This window comes from Nasonia vitripennis, chromosome 5, assembly GCF_009193385.2.
Source record: "Nasonia vitripennis strain AsymCx chromosome 5, Nvit_psr_1.1, whole genome shotgun sequence".
Lineage (NCBI taxonomy): Eukaryota > Metazoa > Arthropoda > Insecta > Hymenoptera > Pteromalidae > Nasonia > Nasonia vitripennis.
The window spans coordinates 14369256-14385803 of NC_045761.1; positions in this window are offsets into that span (position 1 = coordinate 14369256).

Sequence of the window (16548 nt, forward strand, 5' to 3'; positions counted from 1 at the left end):
CATCTTCCGTGGTATCGATTCTCCATTACACTTATATCTTGATGAAATCGTTCTCCCTGTTCTTCACTGACATTTCCTAGATTAAGAGCGAAGTATCAAGATGGGAATGTAAGAAATGCATTTTATAACTCATTAAGCAACCCAAATTTTTGAAATTCTCCAACATTTGTTCAACTAGTTCCTGATAGTTCTCACTCTTTTTATTTCCTAAAAAGTTCTCACGAACAGTTTTAAAACTATGGCATGCAGCTTTTTCTGTGTCGTTTATTTTTGTGATAAATGTTTGTTGTATTAGAAGATGAGGTCATTATCTGAAAAGTTTAAGTTGATTTACAGTGAATGCTTTGGTATTGAAGTAGCCAATCAAAATGTAAACTGGGTGCCACTTTCTTAACGTAGTGATTTACCCTGTCTCTACTATCCCATAAACACAAGAAGCAGGGATTTTTAGTAAAACTTGATTGTTGTCCTAACATCATGGTTGCAATTTTAAGATCACCACAAATTTTCCATTGATGTTCCAAGTACTTTATTTTTTTCCAATACAATTTCTAAATTTTCATAAGTCTCTTTCAGCTTAGTCGAGTGAGCTATGGGAATGGATGCAAACCTGTTTCCGTTATGAACGTGTCAAAATGACTGCTATTTTTGTATGACTAATACCAAAGGTTTTAACACGGCTACTAAATCTAAAATTGTATACGCAGACGTTTCTTCAGTAGTGAAACCTGTGAGAATAGAAGTCAGGGATAAAACTGTTAGTATCGAACCCATGGATGTGGACCGCTCAGGCGAAGTAGAAGAAATGCAAGTTGATGAGTCCTGTGACGAAGAAGGTTCTGAGGTTGAAGAAGAATCTGACGAAGAATCCTCAAACGAAGAATACCTGCCAGCTAGTACAAGAAAAGCTCCAGAAACCTTTAACCAAGAAGAGTTAAGTGATCTTATTCGAAATTTAGGATTACCTAAAGATGGAGGAGAATATCTAGCGTCAGTTCTTAAAACGAAAAATCTGTTAGCAAAAGGAACAACGGCCTCTTTTTATCGAGATAGAGAAAAAGAATTTAGGAATTTTTTTACGAACGATGAAGAGAATTCGTTGGTATATTGTATAGATGTTAAAGGTTTAGTCGATGCAATAAAACCGAATACGTATAAAGACGAGGAATGGAGACTTTTTATTGATTCGTCAAAACGAAGTCTGAAAGCTGTTCTGCTTCATAACGGAAACAGGTTTGCATCCATTCCCATAGCTCACTCGACTAAGCTGAAAGAGACTTATGAAAATTTAGAAATTGTATTAGAAAAAATAAAGTACTTGGAACATCAATGGAAAATTTGTGGTGATCTTAAAATTGCAACCATGATGTTAGGACAACAATCAGGTTTTACTAAAAATCCCTGCTTCTTGTGTTTATGGGATAGTAGAGACAGGGTAAGTCACTACGTTAAGAAAGTATGGCCAACTAGAACACATTTTGAACCAGGATCGAGGAACATTATACGTACGCCATTGATTGACCCATCAAACTATCTGCTACCACCACTTCATATCAAACTTGGCCTCATGAAGCAGTTCGTCAAAGCTCTGGATAAAGATGGCGATTGTTTCCAGTATTTGGGAGAAAAGTTTCCCGCAATAAGTGAAGCTAAATTAAAAGAAGGTATTTTTGATGGTCCTCAAATTCGTACTCTATTTGAAGACGAAACATTTATCACAAAAATAAACGACACAGAAAAAGCTGCATGCCATAGTTTTAAAACTGTTCGTGAGAACTTTTTAGGAAATAAAAAGAGTGAGAACTATCAGGAACTAGTTGAACAAATGTTGGAGAATTTGAAAAATTTGGGTTGCTTGATGAGTTATAAAATGCATATCTTACATTCCTATCTTGATTACTTCCCTCTTAATCTAGGAGATGTCAGTGAAGAACAGGGAGAACGATTTCATCAAGATATAAGTGTAATGGAGAATCGATACCAAGGACGATTCTTCAACCTCAGAACCTTCTTCGTCACAGGACTCATCAACTTGCATTTATTCTACTTCGCCTGAGCGGTCCACATCCATGGGTTCGATACTAACAGTTTTATCCCTGACTTCTATTCTCACAGGTTTCACTACTGAAGAAACGTCTGCGTATACAATTTTAGATTTAGTAGCCGTGTTAAAACCTTTGGTATTAGTCATACAAAAATAGCAGTCATTTTGACACGTTGGAGAAGACCATATCATTGATTTTGTAAATTTCAAGTTTCTTTCTATTTTATCTCTTTCCCAGCGTGTTACCATCGTATAACATCTACTGCAAACTTTTTGTGGCACCCAGTTTACATTTTGATTGGCTACTTCAATACCAAAGCATTCACTGTAAATCAACTTAAACTTTTCAGATAATGACCTCATCTTCTAATACAACAAACATTTATCACAAAAATAAACGACACAGAAAAAGCTGCATGCCATAGTTTTAAAACTGTTCGTGAGAACTTTTTAGGAAATAAAAAGAGTGAGAACTATCAGGAACTAGTTGAACAAATGTTGGAGAATTTGAAAAATTTGGGTTGCTTGATGAGTTATAAAATGCATTTCTTACATTCCCATCTTGATTACTTCCCTCTTAATCTAGGAGATGTCAGTGAAGAATAGGGAGAACGATTTCATAGAGATATAAGTGTAATGGAGAATCGATACCAAGGAAGATGGAATGTCAACATGATGGCAGATTTTTGCTGGACACTGAAGAGAGACATTAAAACAAATAACAAAAAGAGAAAAAGAATCCCATTGCATAGGTCATTTGAAGTAAAAAGAGTTCGTTACAAGATAAAAAAGGAGTAAAGAAAGACATCGAGAGTTACTAAGCTAGTGGAAAAAAAGCAAAATAAGAAAAAAATATAAACGAAAGCAACTTTTCTCTGTACACAAGGAAGATATTATGTGATTAAATAAGATTTTTTACAATTTTTCGGTATCTTTTTCCAGTTTTGGAAAGTTTTGATATGACATTTTAATCGGTTTAAACTGTTTCTTCTCAGTTTGACCTTGAACTGACCTTGACCCTGACGCAATGGGGCCAAACTGATTCCGGATTTGGATTCAGCGACCAAAAAAACATGAATATATAGCATTTTAATTTTTTAAACCGTTACTTCCCTATTTGACCTCGAACTGACCTTGAACCTGACGTGATCGGGTAAATCTGACCCCAGATTCAGATTCAGCGACCAAAAAAACATAACTGTATGGCATTTTTATTTCTTTTAATCACTTCTTCTCAGTTTGACCTTGAACTGACCTTGACCCTGACGTGATGGGGCCAAACTGATTCCGGATTTGGATTCAGCGACCAAAAAAACATAAATATATGGCATTTTAATTTTTTAAAACCTTTTCTTCTTAATTTGACCTCCAACTGACCTTGACCCTGACGTGATCGGGTAAATCTGACCCCAGATTCAGATTCAGCGACCAAAAAAACATAACTGTATGGCATTTTTATTTCTTTTAACCATTTCTTCTCAGTTTGACCTTGAACTGACCTTGAACCTGACGAGATGGGGCCAAACTGATTCCGGATTCGGAATCAGCGACCGAAAAAACATAAATGTATGGCATTTTTATTTCTTTTAATCATTTCTTCTCAGTTTGACCTTGAACTGACCTTGAACCTGACGAGATGGGGCCAAACTGATTTCGAATTCGAATTCAGCGACCCGAAAAACATAAAGATAGATAGGTCTGATTTCTCGCGCAGACAACTTTTTTTATTTTGTGTGGCGGTGTAGTTCGCGAAACGCATCTAAAATCACTAGTGATCGAAAAATCGCCATGAAAAACCGCACATGCGTAACTGAAAATCTTATTTTTAACGAATTAATAAAACAAAAACAGAAAAACGAGCCTAAGTATACATTAAAATCCATTAAATAGAAGCTGAGATATAAGCGATGCAGTTTTCAATTATGCAAGAAAAAAATTTTTGAAGCTTATTTGGATTCTGACTTAGGAAAAAACAGTTATTTTTCATTTTCTCAACTATTTTTCTTTTTATGGTCATTTATAGATTTTTGAAAAACACTATTTTGTTTTTTTTAATCATCCCATTGTTATAAACAATTCAGCTATAATGTATTTTAAAGAGAATAAATACCTACTTTTCCTTGTTTGTTTCTTGGGATCGACCGCTTTTTTCAGCAGGTAAAATGAAAAAGGTGATTTTTTTTTAATTTATATCTCCAAAACTAAACATCATAACCTCTCGAAAAAAATTATCTCGATGGGTGACGTATAAAACTATATTCCATTTAAATTTCAAGTGATCTGACTACTTATTTTTTCGTGCCTTGATTACAGACGTAAAAAGGCCTTATTGCACTTGAGATTTTGGAAAAAAGTAGATATTTTATGTGTATTGGCTACGTTTATTTCGTAGCTTTCAAACCCCTATGGTTCTTAAGATATTAAGGTTTCAATTTTTTTTGGAAAATTTTTTTATTTCTTATATCTCTAAAATGTAGTCAAATACTTCAAAATTTTAGTTGGTGATTTACTATAAAAAAAGCTGTCTGCTGCTAAAATTTTAGACGATTTCCTTGAGCGGAAATCTTCTTCTAAACAATATTTTATTGGACCTATAAATTTAGTTTGAAGAAGCTACGTGCCAATGAATTGGCAGCGGTTTTTCTTTTAGGTACATATTAAGCAATTTACTTTTATCAACTTTTCTGATAAATTAATTAGAAAAAACTTAAATCTCAAAACTAAAAAATTGCTATAAAATAAACGCGTCCAAAAAAAGGGAAATAGTACATTATACAACAAGGAGCGAAAGTGAGTTTTTCCAAGCGAGGATGATGTTTGAGCACGAGTGGTAGTCGAGGGCGCCATAGGCGCCCAAAACGGTATAAGGAGGATCATTTTTGTCACCTATGAAATAGATCGATAATAGAGTTTTTCTAGTCGTCTAGAAAATATTACGCTTTGCGTGTATTGATGCATATATGGGGAATTCTTCGGGAAAAATGCCATCTTCTGGTTGGAGAAACCGAAAAAAACAAATGTTGGGGCACACTTGCGCAACTTTTTTTTGTATTGTGCATGTTTAGAATCATGCAAAACCACGTTCCAACATCGAAAAAGTGCCTTGTGACACTATTTTCTAGGCCCTTCAAATTCCTCGAAAAATAGCCATTGTTCAACAGTATATACCTAGAGGATAAGGGCACAAACAAAAAATGTATTACGGTAGAATGAAAGAACGGGAAAAGAGCTTTAATTTAAAAAAATGCGTTAAAATGCTTGATTGATCAAAAGTTGAACGATTGAAAATGCGAAAAAATCATGAAAAAAGACACTAATTTCTTGACTTCGAAAATCCTGCAATTTTCATGATTTTTCCGCATTTTCAATTGTGCGTAACTTTTGACCAAATCAAGCATTTCCAACGCATTTTTTTTTAAATTCAAGCTCTCTTCATGCACTCTCTTCCTACCGTAATACATTTTCTGTTTGTGCCCTTATCCTCTAGGTACATATTGTTGAACAATGGCTATTTTTCGAGGAATTTAAAGGGCCTAGAAAACAGTGTTACAAGGCACTTTTTCGATGTTAGAGCGTGGTTTTGCATGGTTCTAAACATGTACAATAAGAAAAAAAAAGTTGCGGAAGTGTGCCATAACATTTGTTTTTTTTCGGTTTCTCCATGCAGAAAATGGCATTTTTCCCGTAGAATTGAATTTTGAAAAATTTTTTTATTCTTGCTCCTCTTGATTTCCGATTCTCAAATTATTGTAGGCTCGTTTTACTTTATAGGAAGCGAAAATGGATTAATTTATACATATATTACGACCAGAGCCTCTTGCTCTACATTTTGTCTGACGCTCGGAAAACCCTATTTTCTGTCCACTTTATAGGCGCCGAAAATGGTCTTTTTTATACACGTGTTATAAAAACGGATTTTTTTCCCACTATGTACTATTAGAAACAAAGAATATGAGACTTGGTGGGTTATAATCCACTGACAAGGAAAGGTACCCAACCCGAACTCACCGATTTTGATGATTTTCATATATGTTGTAGAACATAAAAAATAAGAGACACGTATTTTTTTTTATCGGCTAATTTTCACTTTTAAGGGGTAAAAACCTCCCCTAAAGTTAACCCCCAAAAAGCGTTTTTTTTTAAATATCTCGGCTTAAAATTAATATTTTTCAATGAAACAAATTGGAGGTAATTTCTTACAAAAAGAGCAAGTATTTCATGGTGATTTGAAGAGTAAGAGTAGCATCCCCTATTTTTTAGGGGTTGAAAACATATATTTTTTGGCATAATTTTATAATAAAAATGTTTAAACCGACTAAAAAAAATTGGAAAAAATGTTTAAACATCCTTAATAACAAAATTTAGTTGACGTCTTTCGGTGTTTTCATAAATATTACCCCTAAGGGGGTAAACCACCCCTAACACAAAATAACTGTAAATATGTAATTCAATACATAATATTTCGTAGAAAGTTTGTATATAGAGGTTTTCGAGGTCGCTGATTACAAATCTGTATCAGATTTTGAAAATTCAAAGTGGCGGAACCAATAGGACGGAAATATCGAAAAAAAATTTTATATAATAAAAAAGTTTTAAACGACTAAAAAAATTGGAAAAAATTTGTAAACATCTGTAATAAACAAATTAAGTTTTTCGATTTTTTCATAGATACTACCCTTTAGGGGGTAAACCACCCCTAACACAAAATAACTATAAGTATACTTCAATCCATAATATTTTGTAGAAGGTTTGTATATAAGGGTTTTCGAGATCGCTCTTTGCAAATCTGATATCAGATTTTGAAAATTCAAAATGGCGGAACCAATGTGGTGGACGAAAATGTCGAAAAAAAATTTTAACTTTCATAAAAACTTGTTATAAATGTGTTATCTTTGTAGCCTGTACATGTGAACTAAAGAGCCTTAAACCCTAAACCCCTAAAGAACAAATAGGCTAAATGGTTGTGCTTTTTAACCAAACCACCTCAAATTCCTAAATCTGTAAACAAGAAAATTCTGTGTGTGAAGCAGTTTTATAATTTCCGTAGAAATTGTTATCAGAATGTTATTGAAATTCCTTTATTGTAAATTCAACTTATAATGTATTTTTGTTTATAATATTAGAGTATAATAATAATCTACAATCTTTTATCTTTTGCCATAGTGCATTTTTTGTATTGAGCATAAAATATATTATTTTACGATGTTTTTGCAATAATGGTAGTCCTCATAAAAGTGTTTAAAGCACAATGCTTTTTTGCACCAACCACATCGTACAATTGCAATGTTTGTGCACCCTTCTATTTCACAATGTGTTGCACAAGACTTTCCAAAACTGAAATCTATAGGATTATCAAATTTATCTGGTTTTTCATTGACGTAACCGCTTTTATACCAGGAATATTTAAACAAATCTATATATCTCGGTGAAGACAGTTGGTTGTGAACCAATGATTGAAGTTTAATTATATTATTTCTCACATGTAAATTCATATCATGATCCATTAACATTACATTATCAGAAAATGTTCGGACAAAGTTTTTCCAAATACGGAATCCATAGACATCAAGTGGTTGTATTTTTCCTGTGGTTCCAGTTGGAATTTTTTTATGTTAATAATTTTATTTTGTGGCATTGTTTCTTCTATAACTTTGTCACAATGACCACTCCAAGAATCAAGTAATAGTATTGAGTGATGGCCTACATAGGGATAAAATATTTTTTCCAACCAGATTTTGAAGTGATCTGCAATTAAACGACTTACTAATTAACTGATCAACGATATTACAATGTAAAAATTGTTATTAGTTCCCTTACTTGTTGTTAATTTTCCAGATTTGGATGCTTCCACGTACACGTTTTCTGGTCTAAATATGTTTTGTTCTACAATAGGGCCAAACTTGCCACTTGGTTCCTTTAAAACAAGAAATAGCGGTGACAACAGTTGTCCAGTAGCTGATATTAGTGGCTGTATAGTATAACTATGCGTTGTTGCTGAAATTGACTGTACCAGACATTGCACTTGCTTTTCTCCTTCTACTGCTAATGTTCTTCCAGAATGCATTTCTAGCTGAAATCCGCTCTGATCTGTATTATACAAATTTTCGAGTCCAATCCTTGGTATACACGATTTAACGTCATCGATAAATGCTTCAGCTTTAGCCGTAAGTTCTGCACTACTTTCTAGTGTTTTTCTTGTTATGAACTTATTTATTTTCCTAGAAACTATTCGGTGTGCTTGCTTAAATTTGAGTAACCAATGTTTAGAAGCTTTGAATCTAATATCATCAAAACCAATTTCTTTTTTAGCTTGTAAGGCCCATCGAATTATATCTTCATCATGGATAATTGAACCACTGTCGAGAGCTGCTTGAAAATTATCCAGGGTATACTGACAAATTTGTGCTACTTTTTCTCTATACGTGCCACCTTTATTAATTGAATGAGCCCAACGACGTAGCTGACTAATAGATGATACTTTTTTGAATCTGTTTTGCACTGTTTTGAGACTTAAATTTTGCTTCGTTTTGCTACTTCTCCAAAATTCTACAGCTCTTTTTTTGTATTCAAAATCTAGTTCTTCATTATCTGCTGTACATTGATTTGTTGGTGCTATATCCGGATCAGGAAAATGATGTTGCACTTCATCTTCAATTATTTCCACATTATGGTCTGTATACTCTTCTTGAAAATCCAAAGAGTCATCAGTAATCATTTCTACATCGTTGAAATCATGTGTTGCATCTATTAAAATTTCTTTTATTTTTTCGGCCAACTCTGTTTCGTGATAATTCGTGACACTATCTGGTATGTTTAACGCTTGAAAGTATGCTAATAATAAGTTTAGAACGTTTAACGGATTAATTTTCATTTTTCAATCTAAAATGAAAACAAGCGGTAAAATTTATACAAGCTGTGTTTTTGCATGTAAGGCACGACTGCTACATTTCTACCAGAATAAAAAGAGTGAATGTAAATTGAATCAAATCATTAATTTATGCATTGGAGAAGAATTCTCGTTCCACTTTGTGATGTTCGGAAAACTCTATTTTTGGTTTTATTCAACTTTTATTCACTTTGAAATTGAATAATGTAAATCTATATAAAATCAGAAAATTTTCTACAACTGTATGATACCACTGACAAACAAAAAGACGTACTATTCGTACTTTCCGGCATCGAACTAGAATACCAACAAAAGTCACTCACTGCCTAAAAAATAACACAGGCAGCTGAGGTAAACACTCGATGAAAACAATCTAAAAAAAGAACATACTGATTCGCACATATTGTCAACAACTTTTATGAGTGAAAGACATTTATCTGTGGAATTATCATTGAATGTACGATAACATTCATTAAACTAATGAATGCATATAAAATTCCCTTTCAATAACAACGTGTTCTTTAATTGCAAATGAAGTTCGAGTATTAATATTCTTTTATGTATTTTTACCAATAACAAAAATTATCATAGTAATATAATAATAATAATAATAAGAAGAAGAATAAGCATAATTGCAATAGCAATAATAACAGTAATACTGATAATAGCAATGATAATGAAAAATAATAATAATAATTAGAATAATATTTATTATTAAATTTAGATTTTTTGATAAATTTATTAAATCGTATCAAATAGTATTATTATGGAATTCCAGACTGTAAATATTTTACTATAGATACAATAATCATTACTTCGAGAATTCATCTAAAAAACGTTTGGCTTACGAAATAATTGTAACAATGAAAAACTCCCAAGTTTGACAACATTAAATTTTATTACAAAACGCAAAAGAGTTTGATAAACTAATTTTATTAACCTATGTTTTTTCATTTGCAAAAAAGTGTGGACTTTTTGAATTTATAAAATTATATAATTATGCAATTTATGAAATACTTTATAATTTATGAAATTACTTTTGAAATTATGCTAATTTATAAAAGCAGAAAAATAAATAATCTTTGATTGAAACATAAAACGAGACGTTATTTGTTACATACAAAATGATAGAATAAAATATCGGTAATATGTCTATACTCGTGTCTACGGTAAAGCATAGGCCTTCGGCTTGTCTGGAGGTTAGGGGTTTGGAGTCGTTTGGTTAAAATGCACAACCATTTAGCCTATTTGTTCTTTAGGGGTTTAGGGTTTAAGGCTCTTTAGTTAACATGTACAGGCTACAAAGATCACACATTTGTAAACAAGTTTTTTTGAAAGTTAAAATTTTTTTTCGACATTTTCGTCCACCACATTGGTTCCGCCATTTTGAATTTTCAAAATCTGATATCAGATTTGCAAAGAGCGATCTCGAAAACCCTTATATACAAACCTTCTACAAAATATTATGGATTGAAGTATACTTATAGTTATTTTGTGTTAGGGGTGGTTTACCCCCTAAAGGGTAGTATCTATGAAAAAATCGAAAAACTTAATTTGTTTATTATAGATGTTTACAAATTTTTTCCAATTTTTTTAGTCGTTTAAAACTTTTTTATTATATAAAATTTTTTTTCGATATTTCCGTCCTATTGGTTCCGCCACTTTGAATTTTCAAAATCTGATAACAGATTTGTAATCAGCGACCTCGAAAACCTCTATATACAAACTTTCTACGAAATATTATGTATTGAATTACATATTTACAGTTATTTTGTGTTAGGGGTGGTTTACCCCCTTAGGGGTAATATTTATGAAAACACCGAAAGACGTCAACTAAATTTTGTTATTAAGGATGTTTAAACATTTTTTCCAATTTTTTTTAGTCGGTTTAAACATTTTTATTATAAAATTATGCCAAAAAATATATGTTTTCAACCCCTAAAAAATAGGGGATGCTACTCTTACTCTTCAAATCACCATGAAATACTTGCTCTTTTTGTAAGAAATTACCTCCAATTTGTTTCATTGAAAAATATTAATTTTAAGCCGAGATATTTAAAAAAAACGCTTTTTGGGGGTTAACTTTAGGGGAGGTTTTTACCCCTTAAAAGTGAAAATTAGCCGATAAAAAAAATACGTTTCTCTTATTTTTTTATGTTCTACAACATATATGAAAATCATCAAAATCGGTGAGTTCGGGTTGGGTACCTTTCCTTGTGAGTAGATAGAATATCTCACGATTCAGTGAATAGAAATGGATGGAATGGTTAGAGTATAGTTTGAACTATGTAGAATACGAGAAAAATATTGAGAAGTCCCAAAATAGTTTTAAAGGGTCCCAAAGTACAAGGGAAAAAGGCCCATTTTGCGATTTTAGCAATAAAATCTTTTCCTTTTTCAATATTTATAATATTTTTTGGTAACAAAACTATTCGACTTGCAAATTTTTGTCTACTGAACTTACATTTATCAAGAAAAGTTATCTGAGCTCCTTCAGTTTTCAAGACAATCGACTTAAAAATGATAAACCGTGTATTTTTGGTAAAAAATGCATGAATACCTTAACTCATTTGAAGGAATAAATTTATTTTTCCCCATAACCCTGAAATCCCAAAACCGTATAACCACAAAACCCCATGACCCCAAAACCCCAAAACACCTTAACCTCAAAATCCCGTAATTCTAAAAACCTCAAATCTCTCTAAACCCTCAAACCCCGAAATCCTCAAACTCAAGAGCCCGAACCTTTACAAAAAAAATTCCAGCCAAACAGGTCTTTATACCTTAAAGGCCTTTCAAATACTGTATTTCAAATTCTTTATCATACGAAAAAATAAAGCTGACTTTTCGGCAAAACCCACATTTCGCATCTTATTAATTATTTAATATATTGTTATAGATATCTATAAGTGTATAAGAATCTTTTTCAATTAGTTATTAGTCGAGTCGACTAAGTTCTACAAGGTCATGGGACTACTAATACCGGCAATCTAGCTCGAAGATGTTTTAATGACCCATCAAAATTTTCGCAAGCTTTAGAAATCGATTTTGTGTTGGTTAATAATATTGCACTAATATTACAATTACTTCGAGGTAAACAAGAGTTAAATATTGAAAAGTTCGAAACACTATGTTGAAACATATAATAGAAACTACACGGTATATCCGTGGTCACGGATGTGCCCTTCGGGGTTTTGGGGTTTTTGGGTCATGGGATTTTATGGTTATACGGTTTTGGGATTTCAGGGTTATGGGGAAAAATAAATTCATTCCTTCAAATGAGTTAAGGTATTGATACATTAATTTTTAATAAATGATACAAATGTAAAAATTGGACGTAAATTGTAATGCCCGCCATATTTTTCGGGCAAAAACGCAAGTTATATGTCGTGTTACCAACATTTTATAAAATGTAAAATGCTTTCTATCAAAATAAAAAAGTTTATAAATATATACATAACTTTTTACCAAAAATACACGATTTATCATATTTAAGTCGATTTTCTTGAAAACTGAAGGAGCTCAGATAACTTTTCTTGATAAATGTAAGTTCAGTAGACAAAAATTTGCAAGTCGAATAGTTTTTTACCAAAAAATATTATAAATATTGAAAAAGGAAAAGATTTTATCGCTAAAATCGCAAAATGGGCCTTCTTGCCTTGAATTTTGGGGCCCTTAAAAACTATTTTGGGACGTCTCAATATTTTTCTCGTATTCTACATAGTTCAAACTATACTCTAACCAAATTCCATTCACTCAATCGTGAGATATTAGATTTTAATACAAAAAAAAATGTTTTTTTCACACCGTGTGCCGGTCCCAAGCCCGGGGCCCACCACACAAGAGGTGTGGCAGGAGGAGGGGGAGGAGCAACCTCGTTAAAATAACCAAGGCTCATCTGGCCCGGATGACAGCACCTTGTTAAAGTGCTCCTTCATAGGATACGGGATAGGGGAAGAAACCCCAAATTTAAATAAATCATGGACAGTGAGTTAATTATAACACTGTCCCAAGCGGGTCAAGCTTTACAGCCCACTCCCGGCGTTGGTTCCGATCGGGTGAAAGCCCCGGTGGCTGACGCAGGCTCCATGGATGTTGGGGGGAGCCAATTAACTCAAACAAGACAGGAGGTTATAGAGGTAGGTCACTCGGCCCTCAAAGGAATATTAGCCTCAAGTGACGCATCAGGATGTGGTGGAGTCATAAACAGGGAAATGCACAAGGTATGGTCTAAAATTCGAAGAAGAGTTGATGGAAAAGATTCAGAACCATCTGGACAAGATGGATGCTGTAGTATGTCCAGCCAAAAACATTCACAAGAGTGTTAAGGATGACATGAGGAAGGTCATGTCTTTCTGGAAACGGCTCATCAGCGTAAGAGAAGCGTCGAGCAAGTCCAAGTCTAGCTTTGGACTGATGATGTCAAATAGCTCACGGACCTCGCTGACCTCAGAAGAAAACAAGGAGGTAGAAACGCCAAGGAAGTGGAAGGAACGGTCTCCTACACAGAACGAGACCGATAAGAAAAGAAGAGGACAAGACGCCAAAGCATGGCCAGAGTGCGCCACTAGCGACGACTTCCAGCACTACTCAGGGCCCACCGCCCACAACAGGGATATTACCATCCTGGCAGAGAGTGGAAACAAAAAAGAAAAAGAAGAAAAAGGAAAAAGAAGAGGATAAGATTAACGATGGTGTTGTAGATCAGAAAGGCACTAGAAAATCTAAGCCGCCAAGGGCAAGACCAACCCAACCGGAGGCTCTAATCATAAAAGCTATCGACGGGAAGTCCTACGCTGATATCTTGCGAAAGATGAAAGCAGGCCCAAAACTGAAGATGCTAGGGGATAGCGTAAATAGGATACGCAAAACGACGGTTGGTGACTTACTTTTGGAACTCCAACGCACATCGGAAGGGAAGGCAACGGAACTTCGACAAGCGGTGCAAGAAGTGCTAGAAGAAGGTGTCACCGTAAGAACCCTACAAGATGCAGAGGTCTTTGAAGTAAAGGATCTTGATGTTCTAACCACTAAGGAGGACATCGTGGAAGCGCTACGGAGGGAGTTTCAAGATAGCGGTTTAAATGCAGTGGAGGAAACGGCAGTAAGTCTGTGCGCAAGGCATATGGTGATACGCAGACGGCGGTCATTCAAATGCCGGCAAAAATGGCTCATCAGATGATCGCAAAGCAGAAAATCAGGATAGGCTAGTATGCAGAATACGAGAGATAAAGCGCAATGCACGTCCACTTCGCTGCTATAAATGTCTAGGATTTGGACATATCGGCAAAAACTGCACAGTAACACAGGATCGAAGTAACCACTGTTACAAGTGTGGAGTGGAAGGACATAATGCAAGAGATTGTAAAAACAAACCGAGCTGCGTTCTCTGCCAAGAAAGAGGAGCAACAGAGAAAAGTGATCATGCTGCTGGTAGCTACACATGCCCAGTATACCGCGAAAACAAGCGACGGTGACTTAAAGAACTACAGGATTTGTTAGAACAGGACCCTTGGGGTCGACCTTACAAAATAGTAATGAAGAAGATTAAAGGAAGCTACGTACCCCCTCCGAAATGCCCGGAACTATTACACCGGGAAGTGACCACACTGTTCCCCAGGCAACTGGAAGAGCCAAGTGTCATCGAAAGAGGTGAGAATGAAGAGGCTGTTTCACCGAACACGATTAAAAAATTGTTAGCCGCCTGCAGAAGGGTAGGAAACAACAAGACCCCAGGGCTGGATGGCATTCCCAATATTGCATTGAAGCATGCCATCCATGCTCATCCAGAGGTCTTCGTAGACTTGTACAATGCATGCCTAGAAGAGGGAAGATTCCCCACAAACTGGAAGAAACAGCGACTCATGCTTCTGCCAAAAGGAAAGATGCCACCCTAGGATTCCTCATCATACAGACCGCTCTGCATGTTGGACACCCCGGGTAAGATCCTGGAACGCATAATCTGCGTCAGAATTAATCATTTTATAGAAGGAAAAGGTGGATTAGCGGAACACCAATATGGCTTTAGGAAGAATCGTTCAACCCTGGACGCAGTTAGCCTAGTGATCGACACTGCGCAAACAGCGATAGAGGGGAAAATATGGAAGGGAGGGAAAAAGAAGTACTGCGCCATAGTTATATTGGATGTCAAAAATGCATTCAATTCGGCCAAATGGAGTGAAATACACGAAGCACTCCGGAAACAGGATGTGCCCTTATATATAAGAAGAATGATGTCCGACTATTTGAAGGACAGAATCGTATTATATGACACGGAGGACGGTACCAAGACCTTAAACTTACAGGAGGCGTACCCCAAGGGTCAGTGCTTGGCCCACTGACGTGGAACATCATGTACGATGGGGTATTAAGCCTACAATTACCTGAAGGAGCAACAGTCGTGGGCTTCGCTGACGACATAGCAGTAGTGGTAGTAGCGAAACATAAAGAAGAGGTGACAGAAATAGCGGAAGAGGCGATCCGTATAATATACGAATGGCTAACGTTGACGGGTCTGGAACTAGCCAGCCACAAAACGGAAGTTATTCTTATCTCTAGTAGGAAGAAGATGGAGGAAATTAAACTGACGGTAGATGGACATGAGATAGCTTCTCAACTAACCATCAAGTACTTGGGCATCACCATCGATGCAAGACTAACTTTCAAACAGCATCTGGAAATGGTCAGCGATAAAGCAGCAAAAGTCGGCGCTGCTCTATCACGATTGATGCCAAATGTAGGAGGCCCAACTCAGAAGCGAAGGTTACTCTTAACCAGTGTAACCACATCGATTATGCTATATGGATCCCCAATATGGGCAGATGCGATGCGGGTGAAATCGTATGCCCGAATGCTAACCACTCTGTACAGACGAAGTGCACTAAGAGTGTCGTCCGCTTACCGTACAGTATCGGACAATGCGGTGTGCATTAATGCTGGTATGCCGCCGATTGATCTATTGGCGATGGAAAGTAAGAAAGTATTTCAAACTAAAAGAAGAACAAGTGACAAAACTCAGAAGGAGATCTGGGATGCAGCAAGAAAGAAGACAATGGCCGAATGGCAAACAAGATGGGATGTTAGTGACAAAGGGCGATGGACACATCGCCTTATACCAAAAATAAAGGATTGGACTGGAAGAGAACATGGAAAGGTCAACTACTACCTCACACAGTTTTTAACCGGGCATGGATGCTTCCGGGCTTATCTGTACCGATTTAAATTAGACGACAGTTTGAACTGCCCAGCTTGTTTGGACGCTAACGAAGATGCGGAGCATGTTCTCTGTGACTGTTCGCGATACCAAATGGAGCGAGAAGAACTCGAGTGTTATCTCCAGACAGAGTGACACCTGACTCAATGATGACAACTATGTTGACATCGGAGGATGGTTGGAACGCAGTAAACAACTACGTAAGGCCTATCCTCAAGAAGGTTAGAAATGACGAAGAGAAAAGAAGGCAAAGACAAGGCGAAACAGCGGAATAAAAATGTAGCTAGATGAAGGTCACCGAGCCGTGTCTGTGTTGAAGCTGTCCAGAGGATGGCCGGATGATGCCGCACGGAGCAGACGATCAGACGACGCAGAAAGAAGAAGACGTGATGACGACCACATCAA